The sequence below is a fragment of the Eubalaena glacialis genome, chromosome X (assembly GCF_028564815.1).
Source record: "Eubalaena glacialis isolate mEubGla1 chromosome X, mEubGla1.1.hap2.+ XY, whole genome shotgun sequence".
Taxonomy (NCBI): domain Eukaryota; kingdom Metazoa; phylum Chordata; class Mammalia; order Artiodactyla; family Balaenidae; genus Eubalaena; species Eubalaena glacialis.
Genome location: NC_083736.1, coordinates 67,741,276 through 67,759,596, shown reverse-complemented (window position 1 = coordinate 67,759,596; position 18,321 = coordinate 67,741,276). Strand labels below are relative to the sequence as shown.

At 34.4% G+C, this 18,321-nt stretch overlaps 1 long non-coding RNA gene across 2 annotated transcripts in view; it reads right to left on the bottom strand.

Moving 5' to 3' along the window:
- LOC133082154 (uncharacterized) overlaps window positions 1-18,321 on the bottom strand; it is a 116,376-nt gene that overhangs the window by 30,793 nt on the left and 67,262 nt on the right. The gene's annotated exons all lie outside the window — the stretch shown is intronic.

Below are 18,321 nucleotides of genomic sequence, written 5' to 3'. Positions count from 1 at the left end.
ACTGCAATGAGGTATACTGTAATTTATTATTTCTTTTGATGATTTTACTTTCAGTGTCATATCTAAGAATTGATCGCCAAATTAAAGATCAAGAAAATTTTACTATACATTTTCAATTATGGATTTTTACAGTATTAGCTTGTATATTTAGCTTTTGATAGATTTAGAGTTAATTTCTGTAAAGGTTATGAGTTAAAAGTCCAATTACATTCTTTTATATGTTGATCTCCAGTTGTCAAAGGACCATCTGCTAACACTACTCTTTCATAATTGAATGGTCTTGGCAACCTTCTGGAAAATCAATTAGCCATAAGTTGTATTTCTGAACTCTCATTTCTATGACATTGGCCTATATGTCTATCCTTACACAAATACCATACTGTTCAAGATTACTATTGCTTTGTTATGGTTTGAAAAAAGTGTAAATCATCCAAATTTATAGTTTTCAAGATTGTTTAGGCTATTCAGGTTATTTGCAATTTCATACTTATTTTAGGTACAGCTTTTCCGTTTCTGTAAAAAAAGGCAGTTGAGATTTTGATAAGGATCACATTAAATCTGTATATTGCTTTATGGGCTGATGGCATGTTAAATATGCTTTCCAATAAATGAACACAGGATGTCTTTCCATTTGTTTAATTTCTTTCAGCAATGTTGTGTAGATTTCAATTTACAAGTCTCACATCTATTTGAATAAATGTACCCTACATATTTTATTATTTATGATATTGTAAATAGAATTGCTTATTTGCCTTTATGTATTGTCCATTGTTAGTACACAAAAATATCACCGATTTTTCTGTATACTCTGAAACACTGCTGAATTTCTTATAAGATCTAATAGTTTTTTGCATGTATTCTTTAGGATTTTCTGTATGTATGACAATATCATGAGAATAGAGACAATTTTACATCTTCATTTCCAATTTCGATATATTTTATTCTTTTTCTTGGCTAATTGTTCTGGCTGAAACTTCTAGTACAAAGTTGAATACAAGAGGCATCCTAGTTTTATTTCTGGTCATAAGGAGACAGCCATCTTTCCCCTTTAACTATGTTACATGGTTTTCATAAATGCCTTTCATCATGTTGAGGAAATTCCATTCTATTCCTAGTTTGTACAGCTTTGTATATCATGAACGGGTATGTATTTTGTCTAATGCTTTCTTTGAAATGAATTATCACGTGTTATTTTTTTCCTTTCTACTATTAATATGGTATGTAACATTGATTTGTGTATGGTGAATCATCTTTGCAATTCTGGAAAAAAAATCCCATTTTGCTCATGGTGTATAATCCCTTTTAGCATGTTGTCACAATTTTTAACTAGTACTTTAAGGTTTTTGGCATTTATATTCATAAGGTATACTGACCCATAGGTTTTGTCTTTGTGTTTGTCTGACACTGGTATCATGGAAATGTTATCTCATAAAATGAATTTTAAAATGTTCCCTCAATTGTATTTTTAGAGAGAGGCTGAAAAGTGGTATTAATTCTTCCTTAACATCTGGAAGAATTCACCAGTGAAACCACTTAGTACTGGGCTTCTTTATTGGCAGATTTTTAAAAATATAATTTCCTGAGGTGACATTCACATAACTTAAAAATAACAATTTAAAGTGAACACATTAGTGGCATTTAGCACATTCACATGATTTAGTAGGAAACATTTTCATCACTACAAAGTAAAGCCCTATAGTCATTAAGCGGTTTCTCCATATTCCCTCTCTTCCTAGTTCCTGGCAGCAAATAATCAAAATTCTTTCTCAAAGTAATGTCTATATGTATAAAATCATATAACATGTGACTTTTTGTGTCTGGTTTCACTCACTTAGCATAATGCTTTGTAGGTTCATCCAAATTTAGCATGTTGTCAGTACCTCATGACTTCTGTGGCTTAGTAATACTCCACTGCAGGCATATACCAAAATTTCATTGTCTCTGTGGACATTTGCACTGTATTCCACAGCAGCTGAACCATTTTAAATACCAGCTATGTGGACAAGATTCAATTTATGTATATTCGTGCCAACACTTTTCTTTTTCATGCTTTTAAAATTACAAACACATTAGTGGATATGAAATTATCTCATGGCTCTGCTTTTACCTCACTTATGTCAAATAATATGAAGCATCTTTCATGTGCTTTTTGTCCATTTATACATTTTCTTTGAAGAAATGTCTTTTCAAGTTTTTGCCCGTTCTTTAATTGGGTTGTCTACTTGTTGAGATGTAAGAGTTTTGTTTTTAATACATAACACATCCTTGATACTCAACCCGTATTGGGCATATGCTTTGTATTTTCTCATCTTCTGCATGTTGCCTTTTTCCTCCTTGGTAATGTCCTATCATGCACAAAAGTGTTGATTTTTGATAGCATCTAATATATTTATTATTTATTTATTTACTTAGACTTTAGATATCACATCTAATATTCTATTGCCAAATCCAAGGTCATGAAGGTTTATTCCTATGTTTTCTACTAAAAGTTACAGAGATTTAGCTCTTACATTTGGGATGTTGATGCACATTGAGTTAATTTTGTATATGGTACATCTTCATTGCTGAGTCCATTTGTCCAAGCTCCATTTGTTGGTAGGGGTTCAGCTTCATTCCTCTGCGTGTGGAAATCCAGCTATCAAGCACCATTTGTTGAAGGGACTACTCACTCCTCTAAATGATCTTGGAAACCTATCAATAAGCAACTGGTTATACATATATGGGTTTATTTCTAGAAACTTGATTCTATTTCATTGGTCAATATGTATATACTTATGCCAGGACTGTATCATTTTTGATTAATGCAGCTATGCAGTAAGTTTTGAAATCAGAATTCAAGTCTTCTGACTTCGCTATTTTTCAAGACTGATTTGGTTACTCACAAACCTTAGCAATTACATATGAATTTGAGGACCAGCTTTTCCATTTCTGCATAAAAGGCTATGCATATTTTGAAAGGAATTGCACTGAATCTGTTGATCACTATGGGTTGTACGACATCTTAAGAATATTGTATTACAATACATTTACACAGGATGTCTTTCCATCTATTTACATGTTCCTTAATTTATTCCAGCAAAGTTTTGCAGTTTTCACTGAACAAATACTTCAACTCCAGGCTAAATTTATTCCTAGGCATTTTATTCTATTGAATACTATGGTACATGGATTTTTAAAATAATTTTTAAATTTCCTTTTCAGATTGTAATTAGCTACAGAAATACAAATAATTTTGAGTGCTGATGGTTTAATTTTGCTGATCTTATTATCTCTAGAAACTTTCTGTGAATTCCTTGGAATTTTCTACATAATAGGAGTATAAAAAGAGTTTTAATTCTTACTTTCCAATTATTATGCCTTCCATTCCTTCTTCCAGCCTAGTTGCTGTAGCTACAATATCCAGTACAATATATAACGGCAATGGTGAAATCAGGTACATTTGTCTTGCTGATGATCTTAGGAGAAAAGCATTCAGTCATTTGACATTGATATTAGCTATGTGTTTTACATAAATGCTATTTATCATGTTCAGAAATTTCCTATTCCTAATTCACTTTTTTTTTCTTTTCTGAAATCATGAAAGGTTTGTTGGTTTTTATGAAATTCTTGCTCTGTATCAACTGAGATGATCCTTTGGTTTCTTTCCCTCATTACATTAATGTGATGTATTATCCTTGTATTACTGGCAATAATTCTACTTATTTATGGTGTATAATTCTGATAATATGATGTTGGATTCTTTTTTGTAGAGTTTTTTGGAAAAATTTGTAATCTATATTCTAAGACATACTGGTAATTAATTTTCTCTTCTTGTGATGGTTTTACTTAGCTTTGGTGTCAGAGTAATGTGGACATACAGAATAACTAAGTATTCCCTCCTTTCCATTTTTTTTTAAGAATCTGAGTGATTACTATCAACACAATATTTGGTAGAATGTACCAGTGCAGGCATATGACAGAGGTCTTTACTGACAGGTTTTATATTTTGGTTACTTGTTCAGTCCCTTTATTTATATAGATCTCTTCAAATTTTCAAACACCATCTGAATCTATTTTTTTATTGAAATACAGTTGATTTACAATATTCTGTTAGTTTCAGGTATACAGCAAAGTGATTCATATAGTATTTGTCTTTCTCTGACTTACTTCACGAAATATAATATTCTCTAGGCCCATTCAGGTTGCTGCATATGGCAAAATTTCATTCTCTTTTATGGCTGAGTAGTATTCCACTGTATATATACCACATCTTCTTTATCCATTCATCTGTTGATAGACACTGAGGTTGCCTCCTTATCTTGGCTATTGTAAACAATGCTGCTATGAACATTGGGATGCATGTATCTTTTCTGATTCTTATTTTCACTTTCTTCAGATATATACCCAGTAGTAGATTTGCTGGATCATATGGTAGTTCAAAATTTGTTCTGACAGTATTTAGAAGCTTGTTATTTCTGTAATGGGACAGATTTTTGATGTTCTCTACTCCCCCATCTACACTGACATCAAACTACGGCCTGTTTTTGTAAACAAATTTTTATTGGAACACATCCGTACTCTTCAATTTACATGCTTTGTACATGACAGTAGAGTTCAGCACTGTGAGAGAGACAATATGGTCCACAGGTTTAAGACATTTACCATCTGGCACATTAAAGGAATAAGTTGTTGGCCCCTCTACTGAGATGTTATCAAAGAAGAATTATAAAGTTAGAAGATTTAAACTACAAAACAATAAAAATTAGGACAGCGTGTATGGAGGAAGAAAATGGCTTTCCTTAATTTTTAAAATGTATTTTAAAATTTGTGCAAAATGTTTATATTCTGGTGTCCACGTTTATTATTTTAAAAATGCATTGATTCATCTAAATAGCACCAAGCATCAGGAAACATTTCTGTAACCAAAAAAAAAACACTTCTTTGTTCCCCATCATTTCACACTTAACCTCAGGAAAACATCAATTTCTTCTGTGTTACTATACTTTGTGTATGCTGAAACATCATCTGTATGTCAGCATTTTCAGTATGGATTCTTTTATTGAATACATTAACAAAATCCATTTGAGAGTCATCTATATTGTTGAATGTATTAATAATTCATTATGCTTTACTGCGAAGTAATACTACCATTAAATGGATGTAGCACATTTTATTGATCCACTACCCTGTTGGAGGCCGTTCAACTTCTTTCAAGTTTGGGCTGACAAAAAAGCTGCTATGTTGTGAAGGTATACATTAATGAATAGTTCTATATGAGAACAAAGGTTATTATTTCAACTTGGATAAATAACTATGAGAGCAACTGCTTGGCTATAGCATATAGGCTTAATTTTATAAAAAACTGACAAACTGCTTTTTACAAAGTACCTGTTCCATTTCATAAACAATGCTTAAGACTTCCACTTATTCTATATCTTTAGCAGCACTTGGAAATGCTGGGGTTTTTTACTCAGCCATTCTAGTAGAGATTTATTGATATCACAGTGATTTCTAATTGGCATTTCCTTACTGACAAGTGATGCTAAGTATTTTTCCATTTGCTTATATATCACTTTATCTTTAATGAAAAAGTATACTTCCATCTTTTGCACATTTATTTTATTGTGATATAATTCATATACAATAAAATTCAACTTTTTACTTTCTCACTTACCACTCCTTCTAGCCTCTGAAAACAACTCTCTACTTTCTGTCTTTATAAATTTTCATATCGTAGACATTTCACATAAATGAATCATGCAATATGGTGCATTTTGGGTCTGGATTCCATCACTTGAATAGTATTTTCAAATTCATCCATTTTGTACAATGTATCAGTACTTCATGCTTTTTACTGTACTTTATTTCACTTTCTTGATAGTATCTCTTCAAGGACAAAAGTTACCGTATTTTGATTTGGCTGCTTGTGCTTTAGACTTAATATCAAATCCAAGGTCATGAAGGTGTACAACTATGTTTTCTCTTAAGAGTTGCAATGTTAGCATTTAAATTTAGGTTTTTGATTCATATTTTATTCATTTTTGCAAAGTGTGAAGTCGCTGGACCAAATTTATTCATTTGTATGTGGATATCCACTTGTCCCAACATTATCTGTTGAAAAGATTTTGTTATTCCCCACTGCAGTGTCTTGACACCCTTGTCAGAAATCAATTAATCATATATATGTGGGTATACTTGTGGACTTTCCATTTCCGTCCTCCCATATGCCTATATAACCTATATATCTATCCATACAATTTTACAATGAGGTCTTAATTACTAGTTCTCTGTACTAAGCTTTAAAATTAGGAAATATGAGTTCTCTAATGTGTTTTTTTCAAGATTGCTTTGTCTATTCTGTATCCATATTTCCATATGAATTTTAGACTCAGCTTGCCAATTTCTACAAAAATGCCAGCTGGGACATTGATAGAGACTTCTCTAAATCTCTGGATCAATTTGGGGACTACTGTCAATTGTATTCATTTCCTATAGCTGCCTAACAGCCAACAACTGGAAAGCTTAACAAAAGAAAAATTAGTTCTTCCACAGTTCTGGAGACTAGAAGTCTGAAATCAAGTTGTCAGCTTAACACAAGTAAAATTAATTATCTCACAGTTCTATAAGATAGAAGTCTGAAATCAAAGCATTCATAGAGTCGTGCTTCCTGCGAAGGCTCTAGGAGAGAACATATTCAATGTTTCTCTAAGCTCCTGGTGTGGCCATCAATCCTTAGTGCTCCTGTTCTTGTAGACACATCATGTTAATCTCTGCCTTTGTAATTACATGACATTTTCCCTGTGTATCTCTGTCTCTCTGTGCCCTTTCCTCTTCTAAGAACACCAGTCATATTGGATTAAAAACCCAATCTCCCTAATATGACCTCAGATTAACTTAATGACATCTGCAAAGCCCCTATTTTCAAATAAGGTCAAATTCATAGAAAGCAGAGATTAGAATATTAGCATATCTTTTAGGGATACATAATTCCATTGATGACACCATCTTAACATTACTAATTCTTCCAATTAAGGAACATGAGGTATCTTTCAAATTGCTCAGTTCTTCTTAAATTTCTTGCAATGTGGTTTTTCTGGTTCTCAGTGTAAAAGTCTTACACTTATTTTGTTCAATTTATGCCTAAGCATTTTATTCTTTTGGATACTATTGTAAATTGAACTGTTTTCTTATTTATTTATTCAGATTATTCATTGCGACTATACAGAAATATAACTCATTTTCCTATATTATCTTATATCATGCAATCTTTCTGAAATCATGTATTAGGTCTAATTATGTAATGTGGGTTACCTAGGATTTTCCACACACAAGATCATTTCATCTGTGAATATAGTTTTTGTGCTTCATTTCCAATCTAGATGCAATTTATTTTTCTTACCTAATTGACCTGGATAAAATTTCTACTATAATGTCAAATAGAAGAAATAAGAGTAGACATTCATGTCTCATTCCTGAATTCAGAGGAAAAGTACTCAGTCACTGAGTATGTTAGCTGTAGGTTATTTCTAGATACATATTATCTGGTTGAGAAAAAAACCTTCTATTCCTAGTTTGTGAGACGTTTTTAATATGAACAGGAGTTCGATATTGCCAAATGCTTTATATACATCTATTGAACTTATGCACATTTAAAAAACCGGGTTACTTCTTCTAACGTTGTCAAATTTTAAGAGCATTTCATATATTCTAGATAGATGTTATGTGTTACATAAATATGTTTGAAATATACTCTTCCACTCTATGACTTCTTTTTCTCATTTTCCTAGCACTTTCCTTTGAGAGAAAAATTATAATTTTGATGAAGTCAAATTCACCTATTTTTTCATTTATGGATAATGCTTTTGGTGTCCTATCCACAAATTTATTGCCTAGTCCATGGAAAGAAAATTTTTGTTTTATTTTAAAAACACAATAGACTTATTTTCTTTTAAATTTAGCATATGACCACATTGAGTTAATTTTTTATAAAGTGCATTAATCGTTTCTACATTGAGGTCAATTTTTTATTATATACATGGGAAATCATTACCAGCATCAATTGTTGAAATGACAACATACTTCCATCAAATCAACTTCAAACTTCGTAAAATATCTATGGACCATATTTGTTTGGGCCCACTTGTAAACTCTCCTCTATTCTATTAATTGATGGCTCAATCCTTAGACTAAAACCAGACTGATATCATGACTATAGTTTAGTATACTAAGATTTGAAATTGTGTACTTCTTTTCCCATAATTTTCTACTTTGAAATTATTTTGGCTGTTTCAATGACTATGCCATTCCATAAATTTTAGAATCATGTTGTCAATATCTAGAAAAATATCCTAGTTTATTCTTAATTAGGATGGCCATTAAAGATATAGATCTATTTGGGAGAATTAAGAATATTGTGTTTTCAACTGATGAATAATTTTTTTGCATCAGTTATTTGGGCAATGTTTTGTTGTTTTCAGCACACAGAGATTCAGCAAAACTTTCACTATAATTTTACTTTCCTACAGGCAATGCACTCTTTGCACGGTTCCAATAGTCACAAATTTCTGTTACCAGGGTTTAGTTAAATAATACCTGTCTGCAAATAACACCAGTCGAATTTTAGTTACTATAATGTATAAACTGAGTAAATGGGTAAAGTGAAAAAAAAATTCCTGCTACCTCTTTATTCCAAAAATTATTACATAAATAACCAATGCACATCATGATCACTAACTAATTATGTCGCTTTTGAAAAATAAGATTTTTTTCATACTCTACTATTTTTGGAAGTACAGTTGTTTACAATTATCATATTAGTTTCACATATACAGCATAGTGATTCAGTATTTTTATGAATTATATTCCATTAAAAGTTATTACCAAATAATGGCTATATACCCTGTGTTATATAATATGTCTTGTTGCTTCTATATTTTATACATAGGAGTTCATATCTCTTAATCCCATACCCCTACCTTGCACCTCCTCACTTCCATTTCCGCACTGATAACCACTAGTTTGTTTTCGACATTATGAGTTTGTTTCTGTTCTGCTATGTACACTTGTTTGTTTTGATCTTTAGATTCCACATATAAGTGATTCCATACAGTATTTGTCTTTCTCAGTCTGACTTATTTCACTAAGCATAATGTCCATCCACATTGCTGCAAGTGGTAGAATTTCATTTTTTTATGGCTAATATTCCATTGTGTGTGTGTACGCATATGTGTGTGTGTATAATATACACACACACACGTATATATATACGTCTTCTTTATCCATTCATCTATTGATGGACACTTGGGTTGCTTCCATATCTTGGCTATTGTACATGGTACTGCTATGAACACTAGGGTGCATGTATCTTTTTAAATTAATGTTTTCATTTTCTTTGGATATACACCCAAGACTGGAATTGCTGAATCATATGGTAGTTCTATTTTTAGTTTCTTGAGGAACCTCCATACTGTTTTCCACAGTGGCTGCACCAATTTACATTCCCACCAACAGTGTACTAGGATTCCCTTTTCCCTACATTCATGCCAACGTTTATTTGCAGACATTTTGAGGTTAGCCATTCTGACAGATGTGAGATGGTATCTCATTGTTGTTTTGATTCACCTTTGTCTAATAATTAACAATGCTGAGCGTCTTTTCATCTGCCTATTAACTATCTGTAGATCTTCTCTGGAAAAATGTTCAGGTCTTCTGCCCATTTTTTAATTGGGCTGCTTTTTAGATATGGAGTTGTATGAGCTGTTTATATAATTTGGATACTAACCCCTTGCTGGTCATATCATTTGCAAATATTTTCTCCCACTCAGTAGGTCATCTTTTCATTCTGTTGATGGTTTCCTTTCCTGTGCAAAAGCGTTTAAGTGTAATTAGGTCCCATTTGTTTATTTTTGCTTTATTTCTTTTGCCTTATATTATTGCCAATTCCTCCTTTTGTCTGTTAATATTTGCTTTATATATTTAGATGCTCCTGTATTGGGTGCATATATGTTAACAAGTATAATTTCTTCTTGTATTGATCCCTTTATCATATTATCATGCCCTTGTCTTTTGTTATACCCTTTAAAGTTTTGTCTGATAAGAGTATTATTACCCTCACGTTCTTGTTTCCATTTGCATGAAATATCTTTTTTCCAACCCCTCACTTTCAGTCTGTGTCTGTCTTTAGCTCTGAAGTGAGTCTTTTGTAGGCAGCATGTAGATGGGTCTTGCTTTTATATCTAATCAGCCACCCTATGTGTGTTTTTTCTTTCGGCCGTGCCATGCGGCATGGGGGATCTTAGTTCCCCAACAAGGGATCGAACCCACATCCCCTGCAGTGGAAGCACAGAGTCTTAACCACTGGACCACCAAGTAAGTCCCACCCTGTGTGTTTTGATTGGGGCATTTAGTCCGTTGACATTTAAAGTAATTATTGATAGGTATGTACTTATTGCCATTTTATTACTTGTTTCCTTTTTGTTTTTGTAGTTCTCTGTTCTTCTCTTTGTTTCTTCCCCTATGGTTGATTTTATTTTTTTGAGCTGTTTCAGGATCACAGCAAAATTTAGGAGAGAGTAGAGATTTCCCATATGCAAGCTGCACCACATGCATATCCTCCCTCATTATCAGTGTCCCCCAACAGAATGGCACATTTGTTACAAGTGACAAATCTACGCTGAGATATCTTAATCACCCAAATCCACAGATTACATTATGGTTCACTCTCAGTGTTGTATATTCTATGGGTACATAGACTGTATAGTGACATATATCCATCGTTAACATATCATACAGAGTATTTTCATTGCCCTAAAAATCTTTTGTGCTGTACATGTTCATTCCACCCTACCCCAACCTCGAAGAACCACTGATCCTTTCACATTCTCCATAGTATTCTCTTTTCTACAATGTCATATAGTTGGAATCATACATTATATAGCCTTTTCAGACTGGCTTCTTTCACTTTATAATATGCACATATGAAGGAATCATTCATGTCTTTTCATGGCTTCATATATCATTTCATTTTAGAATTAAATATTCCATTCTCTGAATGTACCACAGCTTATTTATTCCTTCACCTACTGAAAGACACCTTAATTCTTCCACATTTGGTCAATTATCAATAAAGCTGCTATAAACATCCATGTGTAGATTTTTGTGTGAACTTAAGTTTTCAACTCTTCAGGTAAATGTCAAAGTGCACAACTGCTGGATTTTATGGTAAGAGTATGTTTACTTTTTAAGAAACTGCCAACTGTCTTCTAAAGTGGCTACAACATTTTGAATCCCCACCAGTGATGAAGGAGAGTTACTGCTGCCCCACATACTTGCCAAAATATGGTATGGTCAGTGTTTCAGAAGTTGGCCATTCTAATAGGTGTGCAGAGGTATCACACTGATGGTTAAATTTGCATTTGTTTTTTACATTAAGTCTTTTCATATGTTTATTTTGACCTGTATATTTTCTTTGGTGAGGGGTCTATTAACATCTTTGACCCAGTTTTTTAAATTGGGTTGTTTTTTTAATTTTTTGTTATTTAAAAATTATTTTTATTAATACAGTGTTGTGTTAGTTTCAGATGTACAGCAAAGTGAATGAGTTATACATATGCATATATCCACTCCTTTTTTTCTTATATTCTTTTCCCATATAGGCCATTACAGAGTATTGAGTAGAGTTCCCTGTGCTATACAGCAGGTTCTAATTAGTTATGTATTTTATATATAGTAGTGTGTATATGTCTGTCCCAATCTCCCAATTTATCCCTTCCCCCGCTTTATCCCTTGGTAACCATAAGTTTGTTTTCTACATCGGTGACTCTACTTCTGTTTTGTAAATGAGTTCATCTGTAACCTTTTTTACGGATTCCACATATAAGCAATATCATATGATACTTGTCTGTGTTTCACTTACTTCACTCAGCATGACAATCTCTAGGTCCATCCATGTTGCTGCAAATGGCATTATTTTGTACTTTTTTATGGCTGAGTAATATTCCATTGTATATATGTACCACATCTTTATCCATTTATCCATCAATGAATATTTAGGTTGCTTCCATGTCTTGGCTATTGTAAATACTGCTGCAATGAACATTGGGTGCATGTATCTTTTCAAATTATGGTTTTCTCCAGATATACGCCCAGGAGTGGGATTGCTAGATCAAATGGTAGCTCTATTTTTAGTTTTTTAAGGAACCTCCATACTGTTCTCCATAGTGGCTGTACCAATTTACATCCCCACCAACAGTGCAAGAGGGTTCCCTTTTCTCCACACTCTCTCCAGCATTTATTGTTTGTAGATTTTTTGATGATGGTCATTCTGACTGGTGTGAGGTGATACCTCGTAATTTTGATAGCATTTCTCTAATAATTAGTGATGGTGAGCATCTTTTCATGTGTCTCGTGGCCATCTGTATGTCTTCTTTGGAGAAATGTCTATTTAGATCTTCTGCCCATTTATGATTGGGTTTGGTTTTTTTTTTTTGATATTAAGCTGCATGAGCTGTTTGTATATTTTGGAAATTAATCCCTTGTGGGTCGCTTCGTTTGCAAATATTTTCTCCCATTCTGAGGGCTGTCTTTTCGTTTTGTTTATGGTTTCCTTTGCTGTGCAAAAGCTTTTAAGTTTAATTACGTCCCATTTATTTTTGTTTTTATTTTCATTACTCTAAGCAGTGGGTCAAAAAGGATGTTGCTGTGACTTATGTCAAAGAGTGTTCTGCTATATCTTTATCTAAGAGTGTTATAGTATTCAGCCTTACATTTAGGTCTTTAATCAACATTGAGTTTATTTTTGTGTATGATGTTAGAGAGTGTGCTAATTTCATTCTTTTACGTTTAGCTGTCCAGTTTTCCCAGCACACTTACTGAAGAGGCTGTCTTTTCTCCATTGTATCTTCTTGCCTCCTTTGTCAAAGATAAAGTGACCATATGTGCGTGGGTTTATCTCTGGGCTTTCTATCCTGTTCCATTGATCTATATTTCTGGTTTTGTGCCAGTACCATACTGGCATATATATCATATATATGCTCTTTTGTCATATATATCAATTTTCACTTGGGTCTATTTCTGGGCTACCTATTCTGTTTCATTAATCTATTTGTCTATTGGGGGGAATAATACAACAGTATCTTGATTACTGTCTGTAGCTTTAAAATAAGTCTTGAAGTAGAGTAGTGTGAATCTTTCAACTTTGCTCTTCTTCTCGAATAACAGGTTGGTAATGCAGGGTATTTTGTCTCTCCATATAAACTTTAGAATCAGTTTGTTGATATCCACAAAATAACTTGCTGGAATTTTTATTAGGACTACCTTGAAGCTATTCATCAAATTGGGAAAAACATACATCTTGAAAATGTCAAGTCTTCTTTATCCATGAACATGTATTGATACTATCTCCATTAAATCAGTTCATTTCTATGATCAGAATTTTATAGTTTTCCTCATATAGATCTTGTACATATTTTGTTAGATTTATACCAATTTCATTTTGGAGAGTATGAACGTAAATAGACCTGTGTTTTTAACTTCAAATTCCACTTGTTTGTTGCTGGTGTCTACGAAAGTGACTGAAAAACCTTGTATCCTGAAACCTTTCTATAATTGTTTCAGTTCTGGGAAGGTATTTTTGGTTTTTGTTTTGTCAATTCATATTTTCTACATAGACAAACATGTCATTTCCAACCAAAGTCAGTTATATTTTTTTCCTATCCAAAATGTATTCCTTTAATTTCCTTTTCTTGTCTTTGCTTTAGCTAGAATCCAGTACAATGTTAAAAAGGAGTGGTGACAGGGGACATCTTTGCCTTTTATCTGGTCTTGGTGTGAAAGCTGCTAGTTTCTCACCATTAAGTATGAAGCTGTAGGTTTTATGTAGATAGATCATCTTTATCAGGCTGAGGTAGTTCCCCCTGCATTCCTAGTTTATTGCAAGTTTTTTTTTTAATATCACAAATGGGTGTTGGATTTTGTCAAATGCTTTTTCTGCATCTATTGCTATGATCATGTGATTTTTCTTTTTTTAGCCTGTTGATATAAGAGTTTACATTAATTAATTTTCTCTTCAAAAATGTTCTCACGCCCTTTCTCTCTCTCTTCTCCTTCTGGGACCCCTATAATGTGAATATTGGTGCATTTAATGTTGTCCCAGAGGTCTCTTACACTGCCCTCATTTCTTTTCATTCTGTTTTCTTTATTCTGTCCTGTGGCACTGATTCCCACCACTGTCTTCCAGCTCACTTACCTGTTCTTCTGCCTCATTTATTCTGCCATTAATTCCTTCTAGTGTGTTTTTCATTTCAGTTATTGTATTGTTCATCTCCACTTAACAGTTTGTTCTTTAAATCTCTACCTCCAGGGAGATCAGCTCAATGCTTTGTGATGACCTAGAGGGGTGGGATAGGGAGGGTGGGAGGGATGGGATATGGGGATATAAGTATACATATAGCTGATTCACTTTGCTGTATAGCAGAAACTAACACAACATTGTAAAGCAATTATATTCCAATAAAGATGTAAAAAAAATAATACAGCAAATTTGAAAACAAAACAAAACAAAAATCTTCTCTTTGTTAAACATTTCTTACATCTCGGTCTGTGCCTCCATTCTTTTTCCAAGATCTTGGATCATCTTTACTATCATTACTTTGAATTCTTTTTCAGGTAGATTCCCTATCTCCACTTCACTTAGCTGCTCTTCTGGGGTTTTATCTTGTTCCTTCATCTGGACCACATTTCTCTGCCATCTCATTTTGTCTAACCTTCTGTGGTTTTTTTTTCATTTGCTTTTATATAAATTTATTTATTTAAATTTTTATTTTTGGCTGCGTTGGGTCTTCGTTGCTGTGTGCAGTGTTTCTCTAGTTGTGGCGAGCTGGGGCTACTCTTCACTACTGTGAGCAGGCTTCTCATTGCAATGGCTTCTCTTGCTGCGGAGCACAGGCTCTAGGCACACGGCTTCAGTGATTGTGGCACTTGGGCTCAGTAGTTGTGGCTCGTGGGCTCTAGAGTGCAGGCTCAGTAGTTGTGGCACACAGGCTTAGCTGTTCCGTGGCATGTGGGATCTTCCTGGACCAGGGATCAAACCCACGTCCCCTGCCTTGGCAGGTGATCCTTAACCACTGCACCATCAGGGAAGTTCTAACCTTCTGTGTTTATGGTGTCCTTTCCACAGGCTGCAGGGTCATAGTTCCTCTTGCTTCTGGTGTCTGCCCCCCGGGTGGGTGAGGTTGGTCCAGGGGTTTGTGCAGTCTTCCTGGTGGAAGGGACTGGTACCTGCCATTTCAAGGGGTGGGTTTAGAGGTGGCTGTGAGCTCAGTACAACTTTAGGCAGCCTGTCTGCTGATGGGTGGAGCTGTGTTCCCAGCCTGCTGGTTGTCTGGCCTGAGGCATCCCAGCACTGGAGCCTGCAGGCCGTTGGGTGGGGCCAGGTCTCAGCACCAAAATGTTGACCTCCATTAGAGCTCACACCAATCAATATTCCCTGGGGCTTCTGCCACCAATGTCCTTGCCCCCACAGTGAGCCACAGCCGACACCTGCCTCCCAGGAGACCCTCCAAGACCCGCCAGTAGGTCTAGCCCAGGTTCCTATGGAGTCACTGCTTTGTGCTGGGTCCCAGTGCACATGAAGCCTTGTGTGCACCCTCTACGAGTGGAGTCTCTGTTTCCCCCACTGTTATGCAGCTCCTGCACTCATGCCCTGCTAGCTTTCAAAGCCAAATGCTCTGGGGGTTTCTCCTCCCAATGTCAGACCCTCAGGCTGGGGGAGCCTGATGTAGGGCTCAGAACTCTCACTCCTGTGGGAGAACCTGATATATTTTCCAGTTTGTGGGTTGCCCACCTGGCAGGTATGGGATTTGATTATATTACGAAAGTGCCCCTCCTACCATCTCACTGTGGATTCTTCTTTGTCTTTGGATGTAAAATTTTTTTTTTGATAGGTTCCAGCCTTTTTTATTGATGGCTGTTCAGCAGTTAGTCGTGATTTTGGTGTTTTTGTGAGAGGAGGTGAGCACAAGTCCTTCTACTCCGCCATCTCGTCCAGAATGGAGGGGCTGCTTTTAGTTTGGATGATTGCTGCCTCTTTCCTCAGTGTGTGCTAGCCATTATCCCCTTGATATGGGGTGTGCAGGTCTGGAGGCCTGTGCACACTCCCAGGACAGCAGGGGCAGCGACTGGCATCTGACCATTAATTAATTTTCAAATGCTGAAACAACCTTGCATACCAATTATATATTCCATTTATTCATGATGCATAATTCTTTATACATTGTTGTATTTGATTTGCTAATATTTTGTTGAGGACTTTTTATCTATGTTCATGAAAGATACTGGTCTGCAGTTTTCTTGTAATATCTTTGCCTGATTTTCCTATTAGGGTAATGTTGGCCTCAAAGAATAAGTTAGGAAACATTTTCTCTGCCTCTATCCTCTGAAAACGATTGTAGAGTACTGGGATGATTCCTTCCTTAAATGTCTTACAGAATTTACTAGTGAACCCATCTGGGCCTGGTGCTTTCTGTTTTGGAAGGTTATTAAATATTGATTCAATTTCCTTCATAGATATAGGACTAAGGAGCTTGTCTATTTTTTTAAATGTAACTTTTTCTATACTCATCTTTTTTTTTTTTTTGGCTGCACCATGCACCTTTCAGGTTCTTAGTTCCCTGACCAGGGATTGATCCCGGGCCCCTGGCAGTGAGAGAACCAAGTCCCAACCAATGGACCACCAGGGAATTCCTGAAATTGTCTATTTTTATTGTGTAAGTTTTGGGAAACTGTGTCTTTTGAGGAATTGGTCCATTTCATTTAGATTATCAAATATGTGGGCACAGAGTTGTTTATAGTATTCCTTTATTATCATTTCAGTGTCCACAGGATCTGTAGTGATGTCCCACCTTTCATTTCTGATATGAGTAATTTGTGTCCTCTGTTTTATTTTTCTTAGTCTGGCTAGAGGCTTATGAATTTCATGGATCTTTTGAAAGAACCAACTTTTGGATTCATTTATTTTTTGTATTTCTTGTTTTCAGTTTTATTAATTTCTGCTCTAATTGTTATTTTTCTTCTTACTTTAGATTAATTTGCTTTTTTCTAGTTTCCTAAGGTAGAAACTTAGATTGAGTTTAGTTGTTCCTTGTTTTCTATAAATACATATCCAGTGCTATAAATTATTCTCTGAGCACTGCTTTCATTACATTCTACAAATTTTGGTAAGTAGAGTTTTCATTTTCATTTAATTAAAAATATTTTAAAATTTCACTTGATACTGCTTCTTTAACACATATGTTATTCAGAAGTGTTTTTAATCTCAACACATTTGAGATTTTCCAGATATATTTCTATTATTGATTTCTAATCTCATTCCATTGCAGTCTGAGAGCATATATTGATTTTATTCTTTTAAATTTGTTAAGGTGTGTTTTATGGCCCAAAATGTTTTCCATTTTGCTGAATGTTCCATGTCAGCTTGAGAAGAATGTGTAATCTTAGTGTTGTTCAATGAAGTAGTCTATAGATATTTATTAGACTCAGCTGATTGATGGTGGTGTTGAGTTCAACTATGTCCTTACTGATTTTCTGCTGGCTGGATTTGTCCATTTCTGAAAGAGAGGTGTTGAAGTCTCTAACTAATAGATGGTTTCGTCTATTTCTCTTTGTAATTTGCATAGGTTTTGCCTCAAATAGTTTGATGTTCTGTTGGCAAGTGTATACACGTGAAGGACTGTTACATCTTTTTGGAGAATTGACCCCTTTATCATTATGTAATGACCCTCTTTATCCCTGACACCTTTAATTTCTTTGAAATCTGCTCCAACTGAAATTAATAGAGGTACTCCTACTCTCTTTTCACTAGTGTTAACATGATATATTTTTTCCACCCATTTACTTTTATCTGTATGTGTCTTTATAATTCATTTCTTTTAGGAAGCATATAGTTGGCTCTTGTTATCTGACCTACTCTGAACACTCCCAAATTTGTGCAATTAGAACACTGATGTTGAAAGTGATTATTGATATAGCTGGATTAACATCTACCATATTTGTTCCTGTTTTCTATTTGTTGCACTTTTTCTCTGTTCCTATTTTTGTCTTTTAATTTTTTTGGCCTTTTGTGGTTTTAACTGAGCATTTTATATGATTCCATTTTCTCCCCTTTATTAGCATATCAGCTAATACTTCTTTTGTAACTTTTTTTTAGTGCTTGCCACAATGCAATATACATTTACAATTAATCCAAGTCTGCTTTCAAACAACATTATATCACTTCCCGGTAGTGTGAGTACCTTTTAATAACAAAATAATCCTAATTCCTCCCTCCTGTACCTTATATCATTGTTT